Source organism: Etheostoma cragini, chromosome 4 (genome assembly GCF_013103735.1).
Source record: "Etheostoma cragini isolate CJK2018 chromosome 4, CSU_Ecrag_1.0, whole genome shotgun sequence".
Taxonomy (NCBI): domain Eukaryota; kingdom Metazoa; phylum Chordata; class Actinopteri; order Perciformes; family Percidae; genus Etheostoma; species Etheostoma cragini.
In genome coordinates, this window is record NC_048410.1 from 26,599,579 (window position 1) to 26,609,247 (window position 9,669).

At 41.9% G+C, this 9,669-nt stretch overlaps 1 long non-coding RNA gene and 3 other non-coding genes across 4 annotated transcripts in view; 1 reads left to right on the top strand and 3 right to left on the bottom strand.

Annotated features, from left to right (window-relative positions):
- Positions 1-7,025, bottom strand: part of LOC117942717 — a 15,429-nt gene extending 8,404 nt beyond the window's left edge. The window contains exon 1 of the long non-coding RNA XR_004656203.1: positions 7,015-7,025. This is a non-coding gene — a long non-coding RNA (uncharacterized LOC117942717). The remainder of the gene's footprint in view (positions 1-7,014) is intronic.
- Positions 1,167-1,238, bottom strand: trnac-gca. Its single transcript has one exon. It is a non-coding gene; the product is annotated as a tRNA-Cys (tRNA).
- trnac-gca lies at positions 3,935-4,006 on the bottom strand. Its single transcript has one exon. It is a non-coding gene; the product is annotated as a tRNA-Cys (tRNA).
- A 1,981-nt stretch (positions 7,026-9,006) lies between the features above and the next one.
- On the top strand, positions 9,007-9,078 carry trnac-gca. The gene has a single exon. It is a non-coding gene; the product is annotated as a tRNA-Cys (tRNA).
- The last annotated feature ends 591 nt before the right edge of the window (positions 9,079-9,669 follow it).

A 9,669-nucleotide genomic window follows, 5' to 3' on the forward strand; every position in this document is an offset into this window, starting at 1 on the left:
TGTATATATATATATATATATATATATATATATATATATATATATACATACATATATGGTCCATTCAAGGCAGGGAAATGTGGGACTGTTGTGCAAATCATCGTCAACATTAGCGGACAAAGATTAGCGTTAGCATACCAAGATAGCAATTTTTTTAAGGTTTCAGTTAAGAACATGGTTGCAAGTATATATGCACAGGACTGTAAAGACCACAAAACAAGACTGTTGTAACTTTTAATCAATCATTTAAGCCGAAAATACTTCCATTTATTGGTCTCTCTGGTTGATGCAGCAGCCATTGTTACCTGTTGCACGATGTATATCGCTACCCCTCAATTTCAAGTAAGCTTGTGTCCTCCCTTGACTTTTTTCATTCACTGTCTATGGTTCCAAGGGCTATACACCCCTAACCCCTCGATCAAAAAGAGTATTGGGACAGCACTAGGTCTCGCGTGAACGTGCAAAATATAGGGCTATGGGTAAGGGCTAGGGATAAGATAGAGAAATGAGGGTCAGCCTAAAACTGGCTCGTGGTGGGCAGTCATCTGACACAATCGGTTGGGAGAGAAAGAGAGAGAGAGATACAGAAATGTAACTGATATTAATATAGGAAGTGAATATAATGGAATTAAAAGATGAACAGTGGCATATTTATAGTAGCAGTAAATGTATTAGAACTATTAGTAATAATAGAAGCAGTAGTAGTGCAGTGTGTAGCAGGCCGACAAGCAGGACCACGGCAGCAGCTGCTTCCACTATTAAGGTGCCTCCACAATCCAGGGAAATCTGAGAGGGGAGAAAGCACAAGGACTTCGTTTGTAACATGCAGTCATGGGACACGATCAGTAGAGAGGAGTTTATTGTGACATAGGAAGTCCCCCCAGCAGTCTAAACCTTTAGGAGTATAAAAAAGGGCTGGTCTTTTATGGACATCTCTTGAGTGAAGATAACTCAGACATTCCTTATAGTGCTGCTGAAGGCCAGGGCAACGCCAACCAGAGTAGTTATATCTTTAGATTGTTGAACTAACATGAACCATGTTTCTGCCCTCTTCTAGTTTGGCTCGCCCATGCAAACTCTATACAAGTTAGTAAGAAATTAATGCTGTGAGGTAGGAATCAGTGACAACAACTATCATAAAGATGCCAGCCTGCACACATCATCATAGGGGGCACCCAGATTTGAACTGGGGACCTCTTGATCTGCAGTCAAATGCTCTACCACTGAGCTATACCCCAAAGGTTCTTACACCTGAATATGCTTATGGTGCACCAAAACAATGGCTGGTCCTCCACCATGTGGTTACCATCACAGTCTGGACCACATGTGATTACAAGTTTTCATGAACATTTTCAAGTATCCAAAACTCATCTACTGTATGAAAGGCAGCTAGAACACTCTCATGTAATTGACAGAAACTCAACAACTCCCAAAAGAGCATGCATTTGGTGCAACAGATATGAGGAACAATGTATTTTTAACGGGCAAAAACCTCAAAATATAACTGGCTCATCATGAGGAGTAATCTGACCTGACCAGTTGGGAGAGAAGAAAAGAGAGAGAGAGAGATTCAGAAATACAACTCATAATAATATAGGTACAATGGAATCAAAAGATGAACAGTGACAATTACAGTAATAATAAAGGGAAAAGAACTATTACTAATAATAGTAGCAGTAGTCGTGCGCAGCTTAGCAGGGTATCAAGAAGGACCACGGCAGCAGCTGCTTACATGGATATGGTGCCACCACAATCCAAGGAAATCTGATAAGGGAGAAAGCACAAGGACTCCGGAAATGAGCAACGTTAGTGACATGCATTCACGGGACATGATCACACACAGATGGCGAGAGAGAGCAGGAGAGAAGAACTCAGAGTGACTTAGAAAGTCCCCCGGCAGTCCAAAACTTCAGCAGCATAACTAAAGGCAGGTCGTTTATGTGGGATTTTAAGGACATATCCTGAGTTAAGATGACTCAGAGATTCCTTAGAGGGCTGCTGAAGGCCATGGCAACGCCAACCAGAGTAGTTCTATCTTGAGATAAGAAAACCTTGGAGGTGTTTAAGGTTAATTTGGTCTGAGTTTAACAACATGAAATTGTAGCTCATCCCAAACATGGTCCATAAAAGCATTCTGCATTGCTTGAAGCTTCTCCCAAACTGTAATTAAGTGGATCATACTTCTGCTCTACTTTTGACCTATTAAATAATTGAACTTACGTGGATCATGTTTCTGCCCTGTTCCTATTTCGCTCACCTACGCAGACTCTGTAAACGGTACTAAGACTTCAAAGCTTGAAAGTGGGAAGCAGAGAAAATCACTATCATAAAAGGGGCACCCAGATTTTGGAGATGGGTGTATTTCAAAGGGAATTAAGCTTGATATGATTCTTAACGTTGCCTGACTTTTTAGAAGTGTGCCTATTCACTTTCTCAATTCAATTTTATTTATAGTACTAATTCATAAAAAGAGTTATCTCGAGTCACTATACAGATAGAGTAGGTCTAGACCACACTAGACCACATAATTAACAAGGACCCAGCACTTCTAGTAGTTCCCTCCTGAGCAAGCAACAGTGTGACAGTGGCGAGAACAAAGACTCCCTTTTAGGAAGAAACCTCGGACAGACCCAGGCTCTTGGTAGGTGGTGTCTGACGGGCAGGTTGGGGTTGAACTGAATAGTGGCAATTACAGTCACAGTAAAAGATAATGGAACAATGACATGTAAAATTAGCAGTTTGTAGTATTTCATGGTTTAGCAGGGCACTGTGCGGCATTACAAGGCCCAGCAGAGTGTAACAGGGCATCGCAGAGCTTAGCAGGATGTAACAGGACATTGCATGACGTGTAGCTGGACCATAAATTACAGAATCAGAATCAGCTTTATTTGCCAGATATGAGGACACATACGAGGAATTTGACTTAGGTTGGAGCTAGCTTCAGGGCGGCAGCTAATAAACGGCGCCACCACACCACGCTTTCCCTAAAAAGGATCAACGCAGACAGCGACATAGTATACAATACATAACAACATCAAAGCAAAATGCACAATACAACACACAGTACATGTGATCACATGAAGGAATTTTTTGAGGTGACACGGGAGGGTGGAAAAAAACAAGAAACTTAGGCAGTCAGATGGAAGCGGTTGCGGGAGCAAGGAGGGCATGTATGGTGTGGTGTAAGATAATGAGTAGTGTGTGTGAATATGAAGCGTCAGACTGTCCAAGTTGTTAGAAAAGTGCAGTTAATTTAGCCTTGTCCTTGAGGAGATAAGCCAGTGCACAGGACAAGATAGTAGGCCCGCTGCAAGTTGTTTGTAGGCTCAGGTGAAGGGTGGTGGTGGTGGGGGGATAGGACAACAATTCCATTCTAATTTGGGTTGATTTGGTGGAATTTGTCCGAATCAATGTCCGTCAATCAATCTCTCTCGCCCTCAGCGTCACATGTGCGTCCAGTTCATGTGGTAAACTCCACAGACTGAGCCTCGATTTTAGCCATCTTCCTCTGCGCTTCCACAGACCGGTCTGAGATGTTACGAGACAGTTCACTGGTCTGGTCAGCCCTCAGATGTAATACCTTTAGCTTATGGGTAAATTTGCTGGCGGCTGTCTTACAAATTTTCCGGTAGGTCAGGGAGATCCCAAGTCCGAAGATAAGGAACCCCACCAACAGAATTCCACTTATCCAGATGTCCTTTATGTCTTCCACAGTGAGAACAGCCAGGCAGACCGCTTGGCAATTCACACATGAATACTCAAGCGGAGAAAATTAATGTTGTTTAACGTCGTTAATGAACGGCAAAAATTGTAATAAAAGACATAATTTGCAACTATACAATGGCATCCAGATAATGTGTATAGATGGTTTGATTCTTGAAGGTGAGAATCAAAGACAACCCCTCCCTAAGTGTGATACACATATCTGCTGTGCAGGGGGCACCCATATTTGAACTGGGGACCTCTTGATCTGCAGTCAAATGCTCTACCACTGAGCTATACCCCCATATAATGTTTGCTGAAGGTGCTTGTAGTGCAGCAAAACAATGGCTGGTTAACTAATGGTATGTATGGGGTGCTGTTTGTGGTGCTTTTATCAAAGATGATACTGTCAGACTTCTTTTATCTGCCTTTCATACAGTAGATGAGTTTTGGATACTTGAAATAGTTTATAAAAACCTTTAATCACATGTAGGCCAGACTGGGATGGTAACCACATGGTGGAGGACCAGCGATTATTTTGCTGTACCATAAGCATATTCTACAAATTGTATGTAGGGGTATAGCTCAGTGGTAGAGCGTTCGACTCCAGATCAAGCGGTCAGCAATTCAAATCTAGGTGCCCCCTACCATGATGTGTGTAGTCTGTCAACTTTATATTTGTTGTCAGTGATTCTTACCTTAAAGCACTGACGTCTTACTAACTTGTATAGAGTTTGCATGGGTGACCAAACTGGAGGACGGCAGAAACAAGGTTTGCGTAGGTTCAACAATCTAAAGATTCAACTACTCTGGTTAGTATTGCCCCCTACAAAGGTGTGTGCAATCTAAATATTTATCTACTCCCTTTGGCATTAGCATTGCCCTTGCCTTCAGCGGCACTGTAAGGAATCTCTGAGTTAACATAAATAACCAGCTCTTAGTCATGCTCCTAAAGATGTAGAGTGCTGGAAAGCTTCCTATGTCCCACTGAGGTCCTCTATGTCTCTCCATATGTATGTAATCTTGACACTTGAATGCATGTCACTAACATAGTTTCTTTCCTGAAGTCCTTGTGTTTTCTCCCCTTTAAGATTTTCTTGGATTTTGGTGGCACCTGAATAGTGGAAGCAGCTGCTGCCGTGGTCTTGCTGGACGCCCTGCCAAGCCTGATAGGATTCTGACCTTTAAACCCCACTTTTTCCTCAAATCTGTCACAACAAATCCATGCTCTTTTTGGAATTGTTGAGTTTCTGTCAATTACAGAGTGGGGTCTAGACCTTCACTGTATGTACAATGTCCAAAGATAACTTCTCTTAGGATTTCACTTGATAAATGCTGGTATTTGTTTGTGTAGGTGAGGAAAATCTAACTAGGGCAGAAACATGGTCCACATTAGTACACGTACATAGACACTTTGAGCTATGCAGGAGCCTTGCGTGGACCACATTTTCTGTTGTTGAGTTGTGTTGAGTGTTGACATCAGTTGTAATTAAAATTAATTCAGATGTGCCTTTCTTTTAGCTGCCTTTCATGCAGTGGATGAGTTTTGGATACTTTAAAAAGTTCATGAAAACTTTTAATGAGATGTGGGTACAGACTGTAATGTTGACCACACCGTGGAGGACCAGCCACTGTTTTGCTGGACAATAAGCATATTCCAGACATGTTATGCGGGGGTATAGCTCAGTGGTATAGCATTTGACTGCAGATCAAGAGGTTCCCCAGTTTGTCTCTGAGTGCCCTCTAGACAGATGCAATGTGAAGGCAATTACTTTTAAGGTACTGATTATCTTTGATTCCCACCTTCCAGCTTTGAGGTCTTAGTGAGTTGTATAGAGTATGATGGGCGAGCAAAACAGGATCAGGGCAGAAACATGATCCACATACAGGTGAAACTAAAAAAATTAGCATATGGTGCAGAAGTTCATTCATTTCATTAATTCAGCTTAAAAGGTGAAACCAATATATTATATAGACTCATTACATGCAAAGTGAGATATTTTAAGCCTTTATTTGATATCACTTTGATGATTATGGCGCACAGCTTATGAAAACCCCAAATTCAAAAACTCAAATTAAATCAATAAAAAAACTAGTCCACTGTGCTTTATTAATTCCAGAGTCAGCGCAGCCGTCTACCAGGACATTTTAGAGTACTTTATGCTTCCTTCAGCAGACGAGCTTTATGGATATGCTGACATCCTTTTTCAGCAGGATTTGGCACCTGCCCACACGGCCAAAAGTACCAAAACCTGGTTCAATGACCATGAGATTACTGTGTTTGATTGGCCCACAAACTCTCCTGACCTATATAGATTCTCTATGGGGAATTGCCAAGAGAAAGATGAAAGACATGAGACCGTACAATGCATAAGAGCTGAAGGCCGCTATTGTAGCATCCTGGTCTTCCATAACACTTCAGCAGTGCTACAGGCTGATAGCATCCATGCCACGCCGCATTGAGGCTGTAATTCATGCAAAAGTGGCCCAAACAAAGTACATACTGTATGCATGATTATACTTTTCAGAGGGCTGACATTTCTGTATTTAAAATCCTTTTTTTATTGATTTCATGTAATATGCTAATTTTCAGAGAATTTGAATTTGGGGTTTTCATAAGCTGTACGCCATAATCAACAAAGTGATATCAAATAAAGGCTTGAAATATCTCACTTTGCATGTAATGAGTCTATATAATACATTAGTTTCACCTTTTAAGTTGAATTACTGAAATGAATGAACTTTTGCACCATATGCAAATGTTTTGAGTTTCACCTGTAAGTGTAGGTAGAAGTTTTAAGCAATACAGTATAATTCTATTGACCATAGGGCGGAAGATGATCCCCTTTTTTATACGTTGGTAGAACCTTTGAGCATTGCAGAATGGTTGTGTGGACCATGTTTGGATGAACTACAATTTCATAATGTTAAACTCAAACAAAAATTACCCTAAACACCGCCAAAGTTTATTATGTAAAGATATAGCTACTCTGATTAGCGTTGCCCTGGCCTTCAACAGCACTGTAAGGAATCTCTGAGTTATCTTAACATAAACAACCAGCCTTTAGTTGAGCTGGCAAAGGTTTAGATTGTCTGGGGACTTCCTATGTCACTTAGAGCTCCTCTCTCCTCTTCTCTCTCTCTCTCCATCTGTGTGTGATCATGTTCCATGAATGCATGTTACTAACGTAGCTTCTTTTGCAGAGTCCTTGTGCTTTCTCCCTTCTCAGATTTTTTGGGATTGTGGTGGCACTTGAATAGTGGAAGCAGCTGCTGCCGTGGTCCTGCTTGACGCCCTGCTACGCTGTGAACTACTACTACTACTTATATTAGTAACAGTTCTATTACCTTTACTGTTACGATAATTAGCACTGTTCATCAAATCGTTTCATTATACCCACTTCTAATATTCCTCTGTGTCACATTTCTGTATCTCCCTCTCTTTCTCTAACCAATTGATTGTGTCAGATGACCGCCCACCACAAGTCAGTTTCAGTTTGAGGTTTCTGCCTGTTAAAAAGACAATTTTCATTATAGCTGTTGCACCAAATGCATGCTCTTGTGGGAATTTTTGGTTTTCTGTCAATTACAGAGTGTGGTCTGGACATTCACTATCTTTAAAATGCCATGAGCTAAGTTCTGTTATGATTTGACATCATAAATACTGGTATGGAGTTTGTGTAGGTGAATAAGTGGGTTAGAGTAGACATACGGCCTACATGAGTACACATACATTGAGGCTTCGAGCTATGCAGGATTATTGTGTGGACTACCGTTCTGCTCATGAATTCAGATGTGACTTTATTGATGAGGAAAATGCATACTTATTTTAAATACCTTTCATAGAGGAGTTTCAGATACTTGAAAAACATGGAAACTTTTAATCAGATGTGGGCACGTACCGTGAATTTAATCAAATGTTATGTGGGCTTATAGCTCAGGGGTAGAGTATTTGACTGCAGATCAAGAGGTCCACAGTTCAAATCAAGGTGCTTCCTAAAATAGGTGTGTGCAGGCTGTTATTTGTATGATAGTTGTTGTCATTGATTCCCACCTTACAGCACTGATGTCTTACTAAATTGTATAGATTTGCATGGGTGACCCAAACTGGAAGAGGGCGGAAACATGGTTCATGTTTTTTCAACGTAAAATGGCCAGCACTTAGTTATGCTCCCAAAGGTTTGGACTGCTGGGGGACTTCCTATGTCAAACTGAGCTCCTCGCTCCTCCATTCTTTCTCTCCATCTGTGTGTGATCATATCCCATGAATGCATGTCACTAACATAGTTTCTTTCCTGAAGTCCTTGTGCTTTCTCCCCTCTCAGATTTCCTTGGATTGTGGTGGCACTTGAATAGTGGAAGCAGCAGGTGCTGTGGTCCTGCTTGACGGCCTCCTACACCCTGCACTACTACGGCTACTATTATTAATAATAAGTATATTACCTTTACTTCTGCCATAATTACCACCGGTCGTCTTTTCATCCATTCTCTCTCTCTCTCTCTCTCTCTCTCTCTCTCTCTCTCTCTCTCTCTATCTCTCTATCTCTCTCTCTCACTCAACTAGTTGTGTCAGATGACTGCCCACCATGAGCCAGTTTTAGTCAGATGTTTCGGAGGGAAGGTCCAGACTATAGAACCTGAAGGTGTGAGGAGTGGCAAGCCAGCTGCATCACAAACCCCCTGGAGAGACGTCCCAGAGAGGAGAGCCATGGAGGCCGCCATGCCTCTCGTGGAGTGAGCCCGTACAGCCAGAGGTGAAGGCAAGCTGCGCACCTGATAGGCCAGGGAGATAGTCTGAACGATCCAGTTGCTGACAGTATGAATGGAAGCGGGGGGCCCAGCCATGGGGGACCCGAAACACACCAGCAACTGGGCTGCCTTCCTCCACCAGGAGGACCTCAGAGTGAAGGAATTGTTGGGTTTGGGTTGGGTCTTCACTATGTGTAAACTGTCTTGAGATCACTTCTGTTAGGATTTCACTGTACAAATAACTGGTATGGAGTTTGCGTAGGTGAGCAAAATCGAACTAGGGCATAAACATAGTACAAATAATTACACATACGTAGACACTTTGGGCTATGCATCATTGTTTAGACCACATTTTTGTGCTTAGTGTTGACATCAATTGTAATTAACATAAATTCAGCTGTGCCTTTATAGAAGATAACAAGGTTTCCTTTCTTTTAACTCCCTTTCATACAGTAGAAGAGATTTGGATACTTACTCAGACTGTGAAGGTAACCACATGGTGGAGGATCAGCCATTGTTTTGCTTCACCAAAAGCACATTCAATTCAAATTATGAGGGGGTATAGCTCAGTGGTAGAGCATTTGACTGCAGATCAAGAGGTCCCCAGTTCAAATCTGGGTGCCCCCTGCAATGAGATGTGTCTGCTGTCATCTTTATGATAGATGTTGTCATTGATTCCCACCTGCCTGCATTGAGGTCCTACACTTGCATGGAGTTTGCATGGGTGAGCCAAGCTGGAAGAGGCCAGAAACATGGTTCATGTTAGTTCAACAATTAAAAGCTTAAAACTAAGGCAGAAGTATGATCTATAGATCTGTGGGTTGACATTTTAAGCAAAACACAATGGTTGTATTGACCATGTTTTGAGACCTACAAGTTTCCTGTTGTTAAACTTGGAAAAGAATTACCCCTAACACCTCCACAGTTAATCATCTAAAGATATATCTACTCTGGTTGGTGTTGCCCTGTCATCTTAACTCAAGATAGGTCCATGAAAGCCCCCATAAAAGACCAGCCCTTAGTTACGTTCCTAAAGGTTTAGATTGCTGAGGGACTTCCTATGTCACACTGAGCTTCTCTCTCCCCATCTGTGTGGTCATGTCTTGTAAATGCATGTCACTAACATAGTTTCTCTCCCAGGGTGCCTGTGTTTTCTCCACTCTCAAAATTCCTTGAATTCCTTCCTTGTGGTGGCACCTGAATAGTGGAAGCAGCGGC